The sequence below is a fragment of the Indicator indicator genome, chromosome 14 (genome assembly GCF_027791375.1).
Source record: "Indicator indicator isolate 239-I01 chromosome 14, UM_Iind_1.1, whole genome shotgun sequence".
Taxonomy (NCBI): domain Eukaryota; kingdom Metazoa; phylum Chordata; class Aves; order Piciformes; family Indicatoridae; genus Indicator; species Indicator indicator.
The window spans coordinates 217,285-235,926 of NC_072023.1; the positions used below are offsets into that span (position 1 = coordinate 217,285).

Consider the following 18,642-nt stretch of genomic DNA (forward strand, 5'->3'; position numbering starts at 1 on the left):
CCTTCAAAGGAGGTCTCTCTCAAAGTGGAAGCAGGAGCTTTGCATGTGGGAGTGCAGAGCCTAGCAGCTGTCAGGGTGCCCATTTCTCTTCTGTGATCCAAGCAAACAGGGTGCCCTTCCTGGGCTTTGTGAATGAAAGCTTTGCTGCAAAGCATGGTACGAAGTCTTCACAATCACTGATTCAGTAAGCTTGGCTTTGGGTTATCTGCACAAATTCCTCTTCTGACATTGGCTTCTCCTGGGAAAAAACATGCTTTTAAAAGAGTCCCTTCTGGAGCTGTACAGAGACAATGCCTGCTGTGCTGGCCAACCAGGCACAGTGCTCGTTCTGAAGGAAGAATTCTTGGTGAAGGTGGCTCTGAGGATCTGCAGCCCAAGAGGATGGTCCCAGACAAGAGCAAGCAGTGACCTGCATGTAGCATCCTTCCCTACAGACCTGCTTGTGGTGTGCAGGCACTGGGTAGTGTTTGTGGAGTACCAGCTGCCAAGCCAGTGAGCTGTGGATGTGGGGCTGAGACCAGCACAAGCTGGGCTGTGTTAACCTCATCCTGCCCTCAGCACTCTGCTATCAGCTGCGGCTGCTGGACCTGCGGATGATGACATGGGTAGGAACCCCCTTGCCTGAATGGTCTCCAGCCCTTGTCTTTGACATGGGGGGAAACACATTTTATCCACTGGTGAATAGCACCAGGCTCCTGAGGCAAGGCTTTTGAGAAGCAGCTGAGAGACCTGGAGTTGTTAAGCCTGGAGAAAAGGGAGCTGAGGGGAGACCTCTCTACAACCACCTGAAAGGAGGTTGGAGTAAGGTGTGGGTTGATCTCTTCTTCCTAGTAACAATTGATAGGAGGAGAGAAAATGCCCTCAAATTGCACCAGGGGAGGGTTAGGTTGGAGATTAGGAAAAATTTCTTTGCTTTAAGAGTGGTCAGGGATTGGAACAGGCTGTGCAGGGAGGTGGTGGAGTCCCCATCCCTGGAGGTGTTCAAGAAACCTGTGGCCATGGCACTTGGGGTCAGGGTTTAATGGGCATGGTGGTGTTGGGTTGATGGTTGTCTCAATCTTGGAGGTTCTCTGTTTTTTTTCTGGTGAAATCCTCCCTCTATGTGCCTGCAGTGTACATGTGCCAGACAGGAGCAGGCTGACAGCCTTGCTGCGTGTGCTGGGATGTGTGGGATGGAGGCTGGGCACGGCTGCAGCAAGCGGGACACACGGGAGTGACCCAGCCTCTGGCAGCCTGCGAGGCAGGAGGGCTGAGGGCAGCCAGCTAGCCTGGGGCTCGTTGGGTCCCAGACAGCTGCAGCATGTGGGAGGTGCCCATGGTGTGTAGGTAGCTGCTCCCTGGCAGGGCAGCAGGCTGCGGGCTGCCCTTCCCTGGAAGCCTGAGTTAGTGTTGGTGGGAGAGCTCTGGGTGCAGAGTTCCGCTTTGGATGTTCTGCATCTCCTGGGGCTTCCTCGTCTTAGCCCAGCTGCTTGCTGAGCTGTTGTGGCCGGTGGTGGTGCTGGGTGCCCTGCGGACATGTGCCGGTGCTCGTGAGCGGGGCTGGGTGCCCGGGGCCATGTGCCGGTGCCCGTGAGCGGGGCTGGTGGCGGTGCCCGCGGTTATGTAATGCCCGCAGCGCCTGGCAGCCCGGCGGGGCTCCACGTGTGCCGCGGAGCTGCCGGCCTCAGATTCAATTAAGGCTGCTGCCAGCAGGCGTGAGCCCGCATGCGCCGAGCGCTGCTGCCCGGGCCGCGGAAAGCCAATGGGCTGATTGGCGGCACACCGATTGATGAACGGCTGCTGCAACGCCGGCGGGGGCCGGCGGATCCCTCGCCGTGCCGCCGAGCGGGGCTGGCATTAAGCATTATGTAACCTGCGCTGGCAGCAGCCGCGACGGCGAAAAGAAACAAACAACAAACCTCGCCCTGCCTGCTCCTCTGCCCTCCTATTGCCAGGACATCATGGAGCAGTGTCTGGTCGGGTTTCCTGGGGGCTGTGCTCCTCGCTGGCTCTGTCCCCTGCTTCCAGCAGCAGTCTGCCAGGGCAGCAAAGCTGGCTGCAGGGTGGGGGTGGTTGGCAAGTCAGGCATTACAGGTCTGACAGTTCGGGCAGAGGATGCAGGTTTGCAGGCACTGAGGTTGATGTGTGCGGGTGGCCTACTGGGACTTCTCATCGACTCATGTGGAGGAGAGCAGCCCCAGCAGCATCAGGCAGGGATGTCTGTACAAAGCTGCAAACGTTCTTGCTATAAACCTATTTTTTTTATCCAGCTCTCTGCCCCAAGAAGGTCCTGTGACTGCAGGGAAAAAGCCCAACCCAACCCAGATACACATGGAGGAACAGGGACGGCTTCAAACATGCACAACCATTTGTATTAACGAGCAGCTGAGGAGTAAAATGACATTGGAGAGCTGGAGGGCTCCATCTCCACCCTGCAACCTTCACCCCATCTTTTTTCCAAAGTACGTTTTGGAATTCCATCCTTCCTCCTCTGATGGAAGCTGATGTTTGTTGTCTCATCCTTGAAAAGGAGAATGCTGCTGCCCAGAAGCCATGAAGGAAGCAAACCCTCTGCAGTTCTGATCTGCATTCTCTGGTGCCGAAGGGCTTGGGTGCACTGTTTGCAGGCAGGCTGATTGCATGGCACTAAAAACATTTGCTTCTTAAACATGTCCCCTGCCACCACTCCAGTGAGGAAATGGCTGTTGGTAAAGCTGTGCTGCACCAAGAGCCAGTGGTGTTTTACACACTCAGACTTGCTGGCTGTGCATTTGGGGAGCATTCAGCAAACAATAGCACTTTCCAGTGATGTTATTCCATGCTGCTAGCCTGGACTGATTACATTTCCAAGAGGAAACTGTTATTGGAGTTGCTGTTTTTATTAATAGGCATCAAACAAACGATTTTTTCCCTGGTGTTTAGAGATTTTCTTCTTCCTATTCCTCTTGCTATGTTCTTTCACTCCATCTCTCTGTACACAGTCGCCACAGCGATGTTTGCATGTCCATTGTGCTGGAGAGTTACACAGCTCTGCCTTGAAAAGTGCTGACAAATGAGCTCTGCCTTTATCTTCGGGCTCTGTTTTCAGCACAAGTTTTTGTGTGTAACTTATCACTGTCAGAAGGCAGAGGGAGGTGTGCTGCAGCTGCCCAAGGATCGTTTTCCACAAGTCAGGACAGAACAATAGAGCTTCTACCCAGCCAACACCTTATGCCCCGTTGCTGCTGGAGCCTGAGCCCCGGCTGTGTGGCTGTGCTTGCAACGAGTGGATAGTGTTACGTTTAAGAAGGCTGCGGCCAGGGGCTGCTTGTTATCAACACAGGAATTAACCTGCTGCAGCAACTCAGAAATAAATGAGTCCAGCTCAGACTAGGCTGTGCTGGGAGCCAAACCAGGGCTGTTCCTCTCTACAGCTTTAGCAGTCCTTGCTTTCTCCTACTTCATATGAGCCTTTCTGAGCAGTGTGGAGGAGCCTTTTGCCATCCCTTGCTAATCCATCCAAGGGAGGGTAAGGAAGTGGTCTCAGTCCCTGCCTCTCAGCAGCAGAGGCAGTGTCCAAGGAGCTATGCAGAAGCAGAAGTTTTGACAGCTGGAGAGCAATAACATGCTCCCTCTCAGAACAAATGACCATCCTTCCCCCAGACTGTGGTGAGAGAATATTAGGACTCTGGCTATCATCTAATCATAGAGCCATTAGGGTTGAAGAAGACCTGTAAGAGCCACTAGTCCAACTGTCAGCCCAACACCACCATGGCTACTAAACTAAGTCCCACAGTGCTGTGCCTACAGGTTCTTTGAACACCTCCAGGGATAGGGACTCTATCTAACAGGCATTACAGGAGAATAAGAATCTCTAAAGGTGTGGAAAGCTCTAGGTACAACTTGAGCAGATCAGATGGCTTGTGAAAGAAAGGCAGGAGCCCTGCTCTGGTGTCAGACTGGCCACATGAAAACATCTTGCTCAGCTACCACTATGGAAAAAACAGAACGAAAATCTTCCCATTTTGATAGTTTTTGTAGAGCTTTATTGCTGAGGTACCAAGGTGCCCCCAGAATTGGGGGTTAGTACGGTACTGCAGGAGCACAGTACAGCAAAACTGGTTTCATTTTGGAGTTGGCAGAAAAGCAGTGTGCCTCTGGCTGAGGGTGTAAATCCAGCAGAAGAGGTTTGGTTTGCACTTTGAAGCAAAAGGGTTTTGCCTTACAATGTGCAATTAAAGAGAAATGGTTGACTTCCCCTCTCCCCCCTGCCCCGCTGCAGAACTTTGCAGCCTGGTTCTGACTCCCTGTGCTTTGCTGCTGTGGCACAATTTTCACACAGTGCTGGGACTCAGACTCATAGGGAATGAAGCTTTGAAACTGTGTGGGATTTGGGAAATGTTCACCAGTTGGGTTGTTTTTTTTTGACAACTAACCGACCAGGTCCTTCTGGAATTCAATTACAGATGCCTGCCAGCTCCCTCCCTTGCCTGGCACCTGTATTTCTACCTTCTCTGTCCTCTGGATCTTTCTTGCATCGCCTGTGGCACAAATGATGAACAGAGGTTGGAGGCAGAGGTTTTGGGGTTTGGACTGCACTACCCTGCCATGCCCCCATTCCCCTGCTGCTGGGGCTGCCCTGTCATGGGCATGACGCAAGCTGTGTGCCTGCTGCCGGGACTGGCACTTTGTTCTCAGGCCATGTGCAGTGACTGTGAGAACAGCTCTTTACTTAGGCCCTGCAGCACTGCATCCTGCAGCATTGTAAGAGTCCCCTCTCCTTGGATCTGCACTCTGGCTGAGTTCACAGGCACACATTGCATCCCCCATTTGCTAGAACACTGAAGCCCAAACCCTGAGAACAACTGCAGAAAACCCCTGCAGATTGGAGTAGATTTGCCCATAGATGCTGACGCTGGGTTCTGCCATAACATGGACCTTGCCTTAAGGAATTGCTTCCTGAGCTGCTGTGCAGGGTCAGAAGAAAGCCAAAAGGGCTCTGTGCCTGTTACAGTGTATGTGCTGTCTGCTGTGGTGTGTCATCTTCTTGGGTCTGCTCACACATGATTCATCTGTCTGCTTCCAGGAGAGTGTTCTTCCAGCCATGTCTCTGGACTGTGATCCTTTCTGCTGCTGTCCTGTTTTACCCTGTGGGCTCTCTGGGTCTGTGTGTCCATCTGCATGTGGCTGTGGCAGCAGCTTTCCACTCAGTCTGGATGGCTGCAGGATCTTGCCAGTTCTGTGCTGCCCTGCTCTCTTGGGTATCGTTTTTACTCTTTGATTGGGAAGAATATGGTTGGAGGGTTTGTGGCAGAAATTCATTTACTAATTCATAGGGGAGGGAAGTGGGGCAGGGAAATAATTCTTTGGTATAGAACAACAATCCTCCAAGGACATAGTTACAGCATTTCTTGTTAAAGTAGAGTGTGTGTTTTCAAACAGTGAGGAAAATGCAGCAGTTCTGTGGCTCAGGCTGCTGCATTCTGAACACACAGCAATGGTGCTGGGGCAGATATGGCTGGTGCTGGGCTGAGCAGTTCCCTGCCCCACGGCTGATGCCACTGATTTCAGGGGAAGCTGCTTAGTCATTAGGCATGATGTTGCTGCCCGACAGCTGGAGCTGTGGAGCTGAGAGCTGTGTTTGAGTGAAGGTTTCTTAGACTGTTAAAAGTCGGTGCTGGGGTGCCAGCATTTGATGAAGATCCTGATCCATGGCTCTTAGGTTGGACTGTGGGATGTGCCTGCTTATGGCGTGCAGTGCTGTCCTGCAGTAGGGCTCTCCAGGCACTAGCATCCACAGTAACTCTCTAGCAAACTTCACCAGCAGGGTTGTGCAGCTTCCCTCTCTGCTGCTGTCTCGTGTGGTGTTTTCCAAGGTTCTCCTCTGTGTTGTTGCTTGGCTGCACCTGCAGGAGCTGAGCCCAGATCTGAGTTAAACTTGAGCAGTTGTTTGCTGTTGTTATGTAGATATTTTTTCCTTCATAAGACTTTGTTAGGTAAAAGGTAGATGCTTCCAAATTACTTGCTTTGGAACGAGCTCATTCTCTGTGTGATGAGTGTGGTGAAGCTGGAGTCTGAGAATCAGAAGTGCAAAGAGTGCCCTGGAGCTGGTGGGTTTCAGAGGGCTGCTGGGTGTGTGAGCCAGCAGCTCAGGGGTTGATGCACCGCTGCTTGCAGACAGCATGGGAACTGCATGTGCCAGGGCTGCATGCTGCCAGACAGCAACTGGCAGCCCTGGTGAGAGGGGGAGTGGGGCTCTGTCTCTGGAGAACACCAAGGGGGTTGTGTCTTGCTGTAGATCTACCTGAGCTCTGTGTTAGAAAGGCAAGGGGTGGCAGCAGCCCTCAGCCAGGTCTGCAGGCAGTGAAGTGCTCTAACCATGCTGCCTTTGGAGGGAGGCTGCAGCACTGGCAGGGCCCAGAGCGATCAGGGACACTGCTCACAGCTCACATGAGGCTGCTTTGGCTGTGTGGTTCTGGTGCAGCTGAGGCTTTAAGGTGCTCCTTCAGCTCCTTGTTTCCCTCTTTCTGGGGTCTGAAATAACCTTGTTGTAATTACAGCTCTGGCCACTTACAGACTCATTTTGAATGGTTGTTTACTGAAGAGACCCAGGAATATTGTTAGAGGGAAAAATGCCAGTAAAAAAGCTATATTTGATTCTTCACTGTAGCAGTACATAGAGAATCAAACTGACTTTACGACTACTGAGGGTGCTCATGTGTGGCTTGCTTTGGTGGGGATTATGTCCTTCATGGAGTGCAGACAAGCAAACCTCCTTGGGATTTGGTTGTTTTGCTCTGCTCATAGGAGCAACAGGTCAGGAAAATGCAAGGTGGTTTCTCTTGCCCCTGATCCAAATCCCAACAAAGCCAGTAAGATGATTTCTCATAGCAGAGCTTTGATGGGGTCACTCCAGCCATGTGTGCCCTGTGCCCTTGCTGCCAGCACTGCCTGCTCTGTGTTCATGAGGGGCTAGGTTCCCCTCTTGTGCTAACTGAACTCCAGAAAAGGATCAGTCAGACAGCTAGGAAGTTTTGCAGCCCTGCCCACCAAGAAACTGGTCTTTACTGGTGTAGAGGCTTCGTGGTGATTCCACCTGCTCCTCACTGGTACAAAGCTAAAGCAGCTGTAGTTCAAAACTGAGGACTGTTTTTGTGCTGCCTCTGGGGAGCTGAATGTACCTGATTGCTGCACCTATCTGCATTTGAGAGCAGAGAATCGTAAGGGCTGGAAAAGTCCTCTAGAATCATCAAGTCCAAGCATCAGCCCAACACCAGCATGGCCACTAAGCCATGTCCTGCAGTGCTATATCTCTGCTTACTTTGTAGCTTGTACCTGGCAGTTCCTGCAAAACCTTTTTGTTCGGTGGCCATGCCTTGGGGCAGGGTTTGCCCACTGCAACCTTGTGATAGCTCACCCAGGATCTTGTGGGAGCATCTGATTTGGTGCTGTGAGAGCCAGCCATGTGTGCTTCTGGCTCCATGTGAGCTCCAGGTTGTGGAAGGGTTTATGCTGCCATCAGTCTTCTTGAGATGGGCTTTCCAACCCCTGACACAGCACTAGCCTCCCCTGCACCTGGCCTGCTCTCTCTGTCATTTAATATCAAAAGCAGGAGAAAGTTTCCCAAGTGATTCCCTGGGAACCTTTGCTCTGGGTGAAGGAAGAGACAGCTGCATTCACTGCCTGGTGGTTGCTTGGTGGATCAGTCATCAGAGATTTAGTGGACAGGGGGAAGATCCTTTGCCAATGTTAGACATCAGTATGAAGCTGCTGTTTTTCTGGAGGGAGGCTGTCTGCCAGGAGGTGGTTTGGGCATAGAGCTGGGCCTGCAGTCTTGGAATCACGGAATCATTTTGGGTGGAAAAGACCAACCCTTATCTAAGTCATGAACAAGCTCGTCCAGCTGAGAAACCTGTGGCACCTCTCAACTCCTGCAGGCATTCAGAAGGCACACAGACAGATTTAACAGCTCCCCACAACGACCCAGTGACCTGTGAAGGATCTGGGAACCTGGAGCAGCATTTTGTGTGAAATAGGTATCCTGTAATGCAGCCAGCATGAGCCCTGTGGCAGCTGTGTACAGAGAGCTCTGCTGTTAAAGGGACACATTGGAGTCAGTTCAGCTCTGCTTGCATCCCCTTCTGCCTGTGTTGTGTTGGCTCCAGCCTGGACCCTTGTTTAGGCAGAACTTGAGGCAGGAGGACAGCCCTCTGAGACAGGCTGCCCAGATGCAGGTCTCATTAGCATCAGTGCAAGCCTGGGGGACTGCAGCATCTCTCAGGAGCCCTGCCAGTCCTAGCTGCTTGTTCTCAGTCCTGCTCTTGTCTTTTGCCCCATGGCACAAGATTGGTGTTCACATATCAGGAAGCAGACCACAGCCATTATCTCAGGATTGGTTGTTGTTTGGCACTGGCTTTATGAGGCCAGTGGCTTAATGCTGCAGTTGTTTGTGATGTTAAGCTCCTACACCTAAAGCAGTGAGGTATCCATGGCAACTCTACCCCAGGCTGCCTTTGCAACACAGGTCAGAGCACGCACGTTCTGAGACACTGCCTGCCTTTGGGCTGCCTCAGCCACCCGGGATTCTTACAGAGACCCTGGCTCTGACTGGTTCCTAACAGAATTTTGTCTTTAATTAGCTGTTGGGGCCTCTGCAGTGGAGGCAGCATAAAGCCTTTGCCACTGCAAATGGGGCTGTTGGCCAGACCTGTTCACATGGAACCTAAGCCCTGTGCTGAAAGTGTTAAGAGCTTTGCAGCAGGGAGACTCCAAATGTAAGTCTCTACTACAGCACCCAAGAACCACCCTGATGTGAAGTTTCTAACAGCACAATTCCATCCAGGTCACCAGGAGCCACAGCATCTGAGGAGAAGCCTCTGCAGAACTGGACGCTGGCTCGGAGCTTGTTCTGCCTGCCAGGCTTCGTCCATCCTAAGCTTGCCCTGTCCCTTGTTTGGAGAGAATTTTGCTTTATCTTGGTTTGTTGTGTCAGCTGCAAAGCTTTTTCTGCAGTGAATCATCAGGTGTGTTTCTTCTGAGTGTTCAGGGTAGGGATTTGAGTGAGGAGGAGGAGGTCCAGGCCCTGCCTTTAGCCTGATTCTGCTTTCCCAAATGCTCACCTGCCCTGTTCCAGTCTCTTCTAGAGCTGTGCCACCAGGCATGGGGGCACAATGACCAGAGTTACTGAGGGGAGAGGCTGAAAATCATGGATGATAACATGTCCTTGGGACAGCCAGGGGACAGGCAGGGAGAAGGAAAATTCAGAAGGGACAAGGAGTCTGGTGAAGTCCACATCCCTGGAGGTATTTAAAAAACAGGTAGACAGTAGACTTGGCACTTTGGGGGCATGCTTTAGTAGGCATGGTGGTGTTGGGTTGATGTTTGGACTCGATCTTGGAGGGCCTTTCCAACCGTAATTGATTCTGTGATTCTAAGAAAAAAGATGGAAAGACAGCAATGCAGGAGAGACAAAACCTGGACCCTCTCAGTGTTCTGCATCATCCCTCCACCATTGTATAAATCTGTCAGGCTTTTGGCTGAGCCCGAGCAGTTTGGAAGCCACAGCTCCAGCACTAAAGCTTGTGTCTGCATCTAGTGACCTGGGGGCCAGCAGAGGACACTGAGTATGTAGGTGGGAACATCTGTGTGACACTCAGTCCTCAGCAGGCAAAAAGCCATTGCATTGTGGTGTGGCCTAATGGGGAGACAGAAAGGCTTTTAACGTGTACAGGAAACTCAGCTGTGGAACAAAGTCATTGCAACATAGTCATTAATCAAAGGAGCTAAATAATGGTGCCACTCTCGGCAGTGTTATTTAGGGCTAAGTGAAAGCTCTGGTGTTCAGAGGCTGTCGTCAGAACTGGGGAGCCTGATGCTGTGGCTGCCTCTGCTTTGCAAAAGCATTATTGGGTGTCTCAGAGGATGAGGTAGTTTGGACTTTTTTAGGGCAGGAGCAGAAAAGTCACCTGTGGGAGGCAGATGGGCAAGACTGGAGTTACCTGGCTAAGGGAAGGGGGGTGCTCAGCTCAGCTGGAGAACGGAGCTGAACTGCTGCTTTGCTCAACACAGCATAAAAATGGCAGACCCTGCTCAGGTGGCACACAGGCATTTTGGTAACATCCTCTGTTGTTATGGCAGTTCTCCTTTTGGTCTGCTGAAGACAGGGTCCCAGCTGACATTTTGGGTCACTTAATGCTCTGCTCTGGCTGTCTCCTCATTGGAGATTTTGTAGAACCAGTTTAGCTCTTGAGCTGACATCGCAGTGCTCTGGGTCATGGATCCAGCATAGACAGCCTTGGCATGTTCTGTGCTCTCTTTTGAACACATCTGGATTGCTAGAGGACAAGACCAGAGGATTGAGTGCTGTCTCTCTGTGTGGCCATCACTAGATGCTTCAGAAGGTCTAAAAATCCCCACTGTAGGCAGAGCTGAAGTTTTCTATTCTTCCTGAAGTCTTGGGATAATCCTTAACAGTAAGATCATAAATCTGTGGCCCCTGAAGCTGCAGACTTTGGCTTCTTTCCCATAGCTGCTTTGGTTTTCCTAACATTTGCTATTGCAGCTGGCTTCTCTTGTTGTCCGTGGAAGTGCCCAAACCCCCCTGGGGTCTTGCCAAATTTGGCCTTTAATGACTTTGCACGATGGTGAGTTTTGCCACCTAATGATGTGTGACTTACCAAGTATTTGTTTATCACTTTTTCACTGACGTTTCTCTATTCCACTGAAGGGCCCTCTTGAGTGTGGGAGGAAAGAATTCCTGACCTCTGCCTCTCCTCACCACCACTTTTCTGTGCTGCTGTCACCTCTGCTCACCTCTTTCCAAGGCGGGCAATCTCCAGCCACAGTTTCCTGCACCTCTGTGCTCCCAGCACTCCTCTCAGCCTGTAGCAGACACAACTTGAGGTGAATCTGTGCTGTTGGTCTAGCATGGGGCACTACCTTTGGTTGGACTTGATGATCTTAGATGTCTTTTCCAACCTAAATGAGTCTACGATTCTAATGTTGTCTTTGCTGCTTCCTACCCTGCTCAGCCTTTACCAAGGTTTTCACAGAGATATGCTACAGGAGGGGATTTTCCTAATAACCAGAATAGCCTGAGCCGGGAATTGTGCAGCCCCTAAGACTGTTCGTGGAGTTTGTTTCATAGCCATGCTGAGCACGGGCTTGCTGCCAAGCCTCTGCAGGTCTGGAACTGTGAAGTTCATCTTGGTTTTCACAATGCCTTTGATCCCTAACGTGAGGGTGCTGCACAGCCTTTACCTGAGAGATGTCATTAGTGGGGACATCAGGACTGCTGAAACAGCAGGAAGAGGCTGCAGTCAGGAAGAGGACCTCCAGAGCAGGTTTTCTGCAGGCTCACTGTCAATCTAGGCTGTACTTTGCAGCTCTGAAGAAGCATCTGGCATTGCATTCTTGTAGCTGCGTGCTGCGTGTGCAGCAGCCTTCCAGGGACAGCATTTTCTTGGAAGCAATGGAAATATGGCATGGTGATGGCAGCAGCTTCATCCTAAATGTGTCCCAAAACATAGTGTGGTGGAACAGCCAGGGCTCATGCAGCAGCCCTCTCAGGGACAGAGAGACCTCAGCAGTTCTAGCAGCAGAGGTTGAAACAGAGGGGCAGTTTGATGTCCTGGTGAGCAGCTTGCAGAGTGGGTCTTACATAAACATCAGTTTCAGGAGTGGGAACTTGAGAAGCTGAGACAGCCTCATAAAAACATGTAATCAGCTGCTCAGAGGCAGGAGAATCCATTGCAAGCAAATTGTGATTTCTCCAACCACTCCTAGAGTGGCTGCAGTTTGTTGTGAGGTTTTGTGTTTGTTGGGCTTTTTTGTCTCCAGCCTAGAAGAGAACTTTTTCCTAATCTTGTGAAACTTAGCATGCAGAAACTTAGCGTGCAGTTCAAGAGAGACAGAGACCTGCTGGAGAGAATCCAATGGAGAGCCAGGAGGATGATTTGGGGACTTGAGCATCTCCCCTATGAAGAGAGACTGAGATCCCTGGGGCTGTTTAGTCTGGAGAAGAGAAGACTGAGAGGGGATCTGATCAATGTCTATAAATATCTGAGGGGTGGGTGTCAAGTGGAGGGGACCAGGCTCTTTTGGGTGGTGCACAATGATAGGACAAGGAACAACGGGTTCAAACTAGAACATAGAAGATTTCTCCTCAGCATGAGGAGAAACTTCTTTAGAGTGAGGGTGACAGAGCACTGGAACAGGCTGTCCAGGGGGGTTGTGGAGTCTCCTTCTCTGGAGACTTTCCAAACCCACCTGAATGCGTTCCTGTGCAGACTACCCTAAGTGATCCTGCTCTGGCAGGGGGGTTGGACCTGATGATCTCTTGAGGTCCTTTCCAACCTCTGATATACTGTGATACTATGAAATTGCTGTTGCTCTTAAAGTCAGGTGACAGGTAAGAAGCTATTGAGCTCTGGACATGACAGCTAATACACCTCAAGAAGTTATTAAAACCAGAACACTGCACCCTCCGTTCTCCTTGCATTCAGAAACGCTGGCTGAGAGAAGTGGTTTATGAAACCTCTGCTGCAGCGTTATGCAAAGGCAGGATCATTTACAAGACACTCTGCAAAGGACATGGTGAGGTTTATTTGTTTGCACCGATGAAATCTTCGACTCCAAGAGCAGAAAGCTAGTATTGGCCTCATTTGAAAGGGAGGGCTGAGAACTGCTTTTAAAACAGAGAGTTTTCCTGGTAAAGGGTGCCTTCAGAGACCAGAACGTCTGATTATCACCTGGGGGAATCCTGCAGGCATTCTGTCATGAGAAGCCCTTTCAGATCATCGGGTCCAACCATTCTCTACCTTTGTCCAGGTCATTGAGAGCTGTAGATGTAAAGATCTTATCTTTGGTCCCCAAAATGAATGTTGGACAACCGACAATATTTTATGGGCCAGCAAAGCAATTTGATACTCCACCAAATCAAACTATTTTCCAAATGCTTTCTTCTCAGCCCAAGTGTGGATGCTGAGGTATTTTCACTAAGCTCCAAACAGTTTTTCTCTCCTGCTGCATTCATAGCAGAGACACTTTAGAGATGCTGCCAGAAAAATTCTTTCTTCTAATATCACACTTTCCTGAGTTGCTTCAGGGTACAAACCTGGGCAGTTACCAGGCAGAACCTGGTTTCCTTGCCCATATTGAAAATGGACAGGCAAGAGCATTTGTTTTGCAATATTTTGGCCCTTAGGCTTCCAGCTTCTGTGGAACCTGGAGCTGCAAAAGAAAGAAGAATTAGAAGAGTGCTAAAGCAACCCAACAGCTGCTGCTTGAGCTGGGTGTTAGGGAAGGCTGTGCTTGTATTTCTTTGTTTTGTCCTGAACCTGTAGGTTCTGCTGTCTTTGCAGCGTGCTGTGGGCAGCCTGTGCAAAGAGTGGGGCTGGTGCCAGGCTTGTGTGGGGTTGAACAATGGCACATTTCAAATGGGGGTGTCTCTGCCTAATGAGAAACAGCTGAGAGGTGTGGGTGGTCAGTTCTGCTCTCCTGGGAGAGCTGTCTGATGAAGTCTGGTGCATATTTGGGTTGCTGGTGGTTTTTTTCTTTTTAGAGTTGTATGAAAACTTCTGCCAGGCAGAGTACGTGTCTGCTCCTTCTCCTGCTGGAGCTGCTGGCAAACCTCCTGTTGATGTTAGTGGAAGCAGAGCTGGACACCAGCTGGACCCAGCCTCACACCGAGAAGTGCTTTGCCCTGGGGTGAATAAGCTCCCTAGTGTGCAAAGGGCTCTGGGGCTGGGTGTCAGATTTTATGGGTGAAAATGTATCAGTTCCAACTATCAACTGCCTGTGAAGACATCTTGTTGCAAAAAGATCAAAGCCAGCAAAAAGCTCCCTCTGTGTGAAAACAATCAACCAGCCCCCCCAAAACAAACAGCCTTCCCCAGCCCGCAGCCTTCTGGACACTGCTGGCACCATGCAGGCAGAAGTGTTCCACTCTGGATGTGGTAGGATCAAGGCTCTGGGGCCCTCTTCTGAGCTTGTGCTTTTGCAATCCATCTGTGTGGTGGCTCTGTGCCTCAGCTGAGCCCTTCTGGAGATGAGGGCTGTGCCATCTTGCTCTTCAAGAGCAGGTGAATCACACGTTAAAGGGTTAGATGCTTCCGTCTATGGTACCTTCATAGCAGTCACTTGGCACCGAACTGCTTCTCCTACCATATTTTGTCTCTAAGGGAAATAAAGGAACAAAATGGTTTGAAAATGAGTGAAAAATAGCCACCACAAAATGCTCCTGAAGCAGAGCCTCGGCCTAAGGAGTAGAAATGTAATTTCTGGATGAGGAGAGGCAATGTGTAGAAATAGGTGCCCTTGGGACAGCCGTCAGAGAAAGCCAGGTTTCTAGCCTCATCTCTATTTGCTACGGGAAAAGGTGGCATGATGTCTTCATAGATGATGTGAGATGGCATGTTTTTGTCACCCAGCTTGTTCTCCTTCTGCAGACCACAAGGTCTTCAAATAGTTCCTGAGAAGCTACCCAGTGATGATTTAGTAACTGCCAGCAGCAGACCATCACAGCTCTCTTCAGGCTGTTCCAGGAGCTGAATGCCATCACTGTTTTAGATCATAAAAGCAAAATTCATGATCCACAAACCAAACAGCCCAGCTGCCTCTGTGTTTGCTCTGGTTGAACGTCTCTGTCTTCAGCTTCTCACCAGGGCCTTACACTTTTATCTCGTAGACTGAAGCCACCCATTACCAGGTTTCTCATGTAGATAGAGGGTTCAGGTAGTTCATGTTTAGACCAAGCAGCTCAGGGGACTGAAAGCCTTGGATTTCTGCTGAGAAGCCCTGTTTTGTCCTCTTGTCACTCTCATGGAGCTTCTCCAAACCTGATCCAATTTGTCACCTTCCTTCCTGAGCTGTGGACATAAGCCTGAGATGCCCCAGCACGTGCAGTGAGATGTGCTCCGGAGTCCTGCGCTGCATCTTCCTGTGCCCCTTCCATGACCCTGGCATCTGGGGAGCTGCTGTTCCACCAGTGTTCCATTTTTTCTCCAGGACCTTCCATTCATACACAGAAAGGCCTTCTGGAAAAGGTTCCTCTGCTTCTTTGCTGCATTTTATGGTTCCTCTGGCTGTGCCTAGTTGTGCAGAGGTGTGGACATCGTGAGGCTCACAGAGTTTCCTTCTGGGCAGTTCAGTACATGACACCTAAGTTGTTACTGGTGGCTTGACCTCACCCCTTTTTCTTAGGGGCTTTCTAAGTGCTCTCATCATAGAATCAAAGAAGTCACATGTCCTGCACTTGGGTCACACCTGGGTGTGTGCTCAGGTGGCCAAGAAGGCATCAGCACTGGTGTGGGCAGCAGGAGCAGGGCAGGGACTGTCCCCCTGGACTCAGTGCTGATGAGGACACAGCTTGAGTCCTGGGTTCAGTTTTGGGGCCTTCACTCCAAGAAAGACATTGAGGGGTTTGAACAGATCCAGAGAAGGGCATCAAAGGTGGGGAAGGGTCTGGAGAACAGGGCTGGGGAGGAGCAGCTGAGGGAGCTGAGGGTGTTTAGTGTGGAGAAGAGGAGGCTGAGGGAAGACCTCATTGCTCTCTACAGCCTCCTGAGAGGAGGCTGCAGTGAGCTGGGGGTTGGGCTCTGCTCCGTAATCTCAGGTGATAGAAGGAGAAGAAATGACCTGAAATTGTGCCAGGAGAGGGTTAGGTTGGAGATTTGGAAAAGCTTCTTCATAGAATCATAGAATCAGTCAGAGTTGGAAGGGACCACAAGGATCATCTAGTTCCAACCCCCAGCCTCATCCAGCCTGGCCTTAAACACCTCCAGGGATGGGGCCTCAACCACCTCCCTGGACAACCTATTCCAGGCTCTCAACACTCTCATGGGGAAGAACTTCTTCCTCACGTCCAGTCTGAATCTCCCCACTTCCAGCTTTATTCCATTCCCCCTAGTCCTATCACTACCTGATACCCTTGACTGAAAAGTTTCTCAAAGCCTGGCACAGGCTGCCCAGGGAGGTGAGGGAGTCAACATCCCTGGGGGTGTTCAGAAACCACATGGACATGGCTCTTTGGGACATGGTTCAGTGGCAACGGTGGTGTTGGGTTGATGGTTGGACTGGATGATCTGAGAGGGCTTTTCCAGCCTGCAGGACTCTGTGATCATGTTCAGCATGCTGAACACCATAACACCATCCCAGCTCCTTAGGATGTGAGCAGAGCTTTGTGAGACAGGACAGGTTTATTGGTGTGAACACCCAGGGTGGTGCTACAGGTGCCTCTCCCAGCTGCAGCACGCCCGAGCAGGACCCCACAGCCTCCTGTGGGACCAGCCCTTGGCCAGTTCGGGAAGGGAACCATGAAACCATTGCAGTAGCTGTAGAGCCCAGCTGGTCTGATGGCATATGGGCTGCCAAACTTCATTTGTTTGCCTCCACACGTTCCTGCTGGAATCACCTCCCTGTTGCAAACTCTTGTCCCTCCTGCCTAGGTGTTTAATGGCTGCACCAACAATGACCAGTTGTTGCCTCCTTGTGTCCTCAGGCTTCACTCTAGCTGTTGCTGGACACAATCCAGTGGCATTCATGGGCAACAATAAGACTGTTGTGTTCCCTTGTGGTGGCTTTCAGGGCTGTACAATGTCCTAGCCATTGGAGAGGGACTGCAGTCAGCTGAGTGGTGTTTACAGCCACCTCCATACTCTGAACCAGAGGAATAAAGAAAGCATTGGAGGCAGCAGGGCAGAGGTTCAGTTTGGAAGGTCAGGACTTCTGCCATGTGTGTAGGGAAGTGATCATGCCCTCTGGACTCAGCAGTGGTGAGGCCACACTTTGAGTCCTGGGTTCAGGTTTGGATCCCTCCCTGCAAGAAGGACACTGAGGTGCTGGAGTGGGTCCAGAGAAGGGCAGAAAAGCTGGGGAAGGGTCTGGAGAAGAGGGCTGGGGAGGAACAACTGGGGGACCTGGGGGTGTTCAGTCTGGAGAAGAGGAGGCTGAGGGGAGACTTCCCTGAAGGGAGGTTGGAGCCAGATGGGGGTTGGTTGCTTCTCCCTAGTCACAAATGATAAGACAAAAGGAAATGGTCTTGAGTTGCATCACGGGGGGGTTAGGTTGGAGATGAGGAAAAATTTCTTTGCTGAAAGAGTGGTCAGGGATTGTCACAGGCTGCTCAGGGAGATGGTGGAGTCTCCGTCCCTGGAGGTGTTCATAAAACACACAGACATGGCACTTGGGTACATGGTTTAGTGAGCATGATGGCACTGGGTGATGATCTTAGAGGTTTATTCCAGCTGTAGTGATCCCATGATTCCACGTGTAGAATGCTGTCCAGGGAAGCCAGCACTACTGCCTGGTGTTGGTGGTTTTGGCCTCTCAGTCTATCAGTAACAGCTGCTGCAGGCTGCTCACTGCTGCTGTTGCATGTCCTTGGATCTGGAGCAATATTTGCTTTGTGGCTAAGTGAGGAAACCCTTCAGGAGGACATCAATGGCTGTCCTCTGTCCTGGCGGCAAAAAAATTTGTCCATCCATACAAAGGGGCAGCCCTTGAGCATTGCCTTTGGCATTGCCATCCAAGCAGACTCCAGCCACAGGCCAGCAGGGTCACCACTCTTCCAGGGAGCAGTGCCTTAGACTGTGGTGTGCTGGAGGTGGTGGGGTGGCAGTGGTGCTCCAGGTCACACTTCTGGGCTCCTCTGCTCTTTGCAGGGGCACCTAATGTGACAAAGCTTGGGGAGGTCGTGTGGCTGCCCAAGGTCATCACAAAGGGGATGAAGATTCTGCTTGTCAAATACAGTGTCCCTGACTGCTGACACTTGGGCTTCTGAGAACTGTGATACCTGAATTCCTGGGAGGCTGAGAGAGGGAGTGAGACAGAGCAAGACTCCAAGCCTTGCTTCTTGGGACAAGCAGCGAAGTTCATGCCTCAGCCTGGATCTGGATGGAGCAGAATTCCCTTTCCCTAGCCATCAGGAGGAGCATCTCTGCATCACTGCTCCTCCCAGTGCCTTTGAAGGTAACAAGGCAGGAAAAAGATCTCAGATGTGCCAACAGTTCCTTGCTTTTATCTCTCAGGGTCTCATCAGAGACCTTGCAGTGCTCTTTTCCTTACAAACCCCTAGGTTATGCATACCCCTACAGCTGCTGGCACCCTCCTCTGCCTCTGTAAAGCCAAGTGTTGACTGCAGCTGTTCCCAGGAGACTGGAGGCAAACTGAAAATGCCAAATAATTGGTACCCCCCAACTTGTGATCAGTTCCTTGTGATGCAGAACAGAAGCAAAATGAAAAGGAAGCTCTTCAGAGAGTTGAATGAAAGGTTTGACTGGTTGTGGTCTTCTGAAGTGAGGGAAGAAGGAGATGCAGAGAATGCTTTTTGAGCTGTGCTCTCAGCTGTCACATTTCTGGGTCAGTATTTCATGTGGTGCAGCTGAGATCAGAGACACAGGAAGTTGTGATGCTCTGCTGCACACAGCAGGCAGAAGGAGCTGGCAGGGCACAAACACTGCAGAGCATGGCTCTGGTAGAACTTGCAGGCCAGGATGCCCATCTTCAGCTGCTGTCACCCAGCACCCCAGGGCTTTCTCTGCTGGGCAGTTTCCAGGCACTCTGCCCCCAGCCTGAAGCCTTTCTGGGGCTGTTGTGACCTAAGTGCCAGACCCAGCACTTGACCTTGTTGGATCTCATCCCACTGGCCTCAGCCCATGGATCCAGCGTGGACAGGTCCTTCCACAG

At 51.0% G+C, this 18,642-nt stretch overlaps 1 protein-coding gene across 3 annotated transcripts in view; it reads left to right on the forward strand.

The window, feature by feature from the left end:
* Window positions 1-18,642, forward strand: part of ITPR2 (inositol 1,4,5-trisphosphate receptor type 2) — a 175,758-nt gene that overhangs the window by 115,652 nt on the left and 41,464 nt on the right. The window lies entirely within an intron of this gene.